This window comes from Alexandromys fortis, unplaced genomic scaffold (genome assembly GCF_014885135.2).
Source record: "Alexandromys fortis isolate MF-2015 unplaced genomic scaffold, M_Fortis_MF-2015_v1.1 scaffold_5, whole genome shotgun sequence".
In the NCBI taxonomy this organism is placed as follows: domain Eukaryota; kingdom Metazoa; phylum Chordata; class Mammalia; order Rodentia; family Cricetidae; genus Alexandromys; species Alexandromys fortis.
The window spans coordinates 16662393-16665098 of record NW_026067924.1 but is presented as its reverse complement, the minus strand read 5'-3'; positions in this window follow the sequence as shown (position 1 = coordinate 16665098).

Here is a 2706-nt window from a genome sequence, read left to right as displayed (position 1 = left end):
TTTTTTTTTTTTTTTTTTTTTTTTTTTGACTGAATGATATGCTAGTCTGGAATTAATCACAGTTGAATTTTTCAGCCTCAGCTAGCCAGCATCAATTGTTCCAGCAAAACAAATGATTCACTTTGGTAGTACTGGTCTCTTGTTAACCACAGCTGGTTCTTCAGCCTCCTTAGTGAACAGAAACTGCAGTATATTTAAAATACGACATGAGTGACCTAGAGCATTGCTCTCAACCTTTGTATTGCTGTCACCGTTTAATATAGTTCTTCATGTTGTGGTGAACCCCAGCCATAAAGTTGGTTTTGTTCCTACTACATAGCTGTAATTTTGCTACTGATTAATTAATTTTTTTGTTTTGTGCATTGATGTTTTGCCTGCATTTATAGATCTTGGAATTAGAGTTGTGAGCTGCCTGCCATGTGGGTGCATGCTGAGAATTGAAACCAGGTTCTCTGGGAAAGCAACTGAGTCATCTCTCCAGATCTTGCAGCTGTTAGACATTGTCAAATGGGTCACAACCACAGGTTGAGAACCCCTGGTCTAGAGTCTCCCATCAAGGAAAGTTCAAAGTCTCTCTGAAATGTCTTAAGTTGGTCACCCGTCCGGCATCTGCATTTCCCTCAGCATTATCTTCCAAGATCTCAAACAGCTCTTTAATCTCTACATTCAAAGACTTCTACAGTCCAAAGCTCCAAAAATGAGTCCACAATCCTTTCACAAACCTCATGGTCAAATCCATCACAACAACAACACCTCTCTCTTGTACCATTTTTTTTTTCAGTTTGGTTTTAGTTCATGACACAAAGCAACTTGAAGAGTAAAAAATTTATTTGGAAAAAAAATTATTTGGTTTATAGGTTATAGTCCATCATCTGGGGAAGTCAGGCAGAGTTTTAGGCAGGAACTGAAGCAGAGACGATGAAGGAATGGCTTGCTCAGTTACTTACTTTATAGAACCTAGAACGGCAGGACTGACACCACCCACAGTGGGCTAGGGACTCCGACCTCAATTAGAAACTAACAAAACGTTCCAGGCATGTTCATCCCCAAATCTGATGGAGGCTGTTAGGTATGATCTTCAGAAGAGCCTCTCCGCTGAGGCAAAATAACTCCAATTAGACCAGATTAGACCAAATCAAAGATGCCCACGTTTAATGAATGCAGCACTCCCGGGGGGGGGGGGGGGGGGGGGGGGGGGGGGGGGGGGGGGGGGGGGGGGGGGGGGGGGAGGGTAAGAGTGGGAGAGATCATCAAAACCAGCGACCATGTGTTTCTCTTTTCAGTGTGAGCCTAAATAGCCCGTGGGAGTGGTCCTAACCCTCCCTGGGGAGGGGTCAGCACTTGATGGGCTTCCCTGTGGTGGAGTCCGGACCAAGGCAACTCCCAGGGGAAGGGGCTTAGGATGGATGCCAGGGACTGGGGTGGTGCTTCCAATCAGAGGTAATTCCCTAGTTGATGTTCCCTATTCCCAAGTGTGTCAGATTGACAAGTGAAGCTAACTATGACACTTGGCTACTTAGAGATCTAGATAAACATATTTTTATTTATTATATGGATTTAAATTCGTTTAGGAGGAATAGCAACCAAATGTCCAGTGGATATGAAAAAAATCTACATTAAAAAATCATTGTTTAAAAAAAAAAAGAAATGAAGTAATTTCAGACTATCCCTTCAAAAATGAAAGAAATGTGGTCTCAATTAATAAACATAATTTGTCTTTTGGTCAATAAGGGGCCATGCTGAGAGGAATCAGTTTGTAACGAGAAATTCTATTTTAAATAACTGATCAACATTCTAGGTTAAGTCCAGCAGTGTAGGCTCAAATCTTGTTGCTCAATGTCTGGGAATCACAAAAAGAGATAGTGCAGGCCATGGCCCAAGGGACGGTGGAGTCACGGTGCAGAGGATACTGCTTGGCAAAGTTCCAGCAAATCCTCACCCAGGGTTCAGTTGCTGGGTGCCGTCTTTTGCTTTCATTTTTAGGAGCAGATGCTTGCATGATGGGGAGTTTTCTGCCTATGCAGTCCCTGGGGAAATATATTCATGTTCCCAAGGGAAACTTTGAAGACAGGGGGTCTTGGCTGAAGGAAAGGTGAGTCACAGTAGAAAGAGTCTTCCTTATGTCCCAAGAACCGTGGCACCAATAGGGCAGATTCTGAGAAATTTCTTGTTCAGCTCTGGATACAAATGTCATAAATATATCCTCTTCTGTGGCGCTGTCAAGGATAGTTAGGTCAGAAATGTCACCACAGGCTCGTGGGCCCCTATAAACCTGTCCGTGCTATAAATTCCCTTCTCCAGGGTATGCAGCATGTAAGACGGGTAGCGGGGGATGGATTCCTCCAAGCGGAAAAAACTCAGTTGCTCATCTTCCTGATTTGAACACACCATTGCCCTATATCGGAGCCTTTATAGAGAGAATAAGAATAGTGTGGGTTGATAGAAAAAGAATGTGGTGCAAGAATCTTGCTCTCTGGGATCCTATGAAAAGAGCAGGCCTTATTTTAAAACTAAAGAACGGAGAAATGCTACAATCAGCCAGCTAAATGCTTATTATAAGACGTTTTGCAAAGCTTGCATTCTAGAAAACATCAGATGATTGCACACATAGCTTGGTTAAGGCAAAAAAATAGTTTCAGACTGTCTAAAGTGCATGAGCAACCAGCCTAGACACGGGCTGTAAAAATAGTTTTATGCCTGATTTGA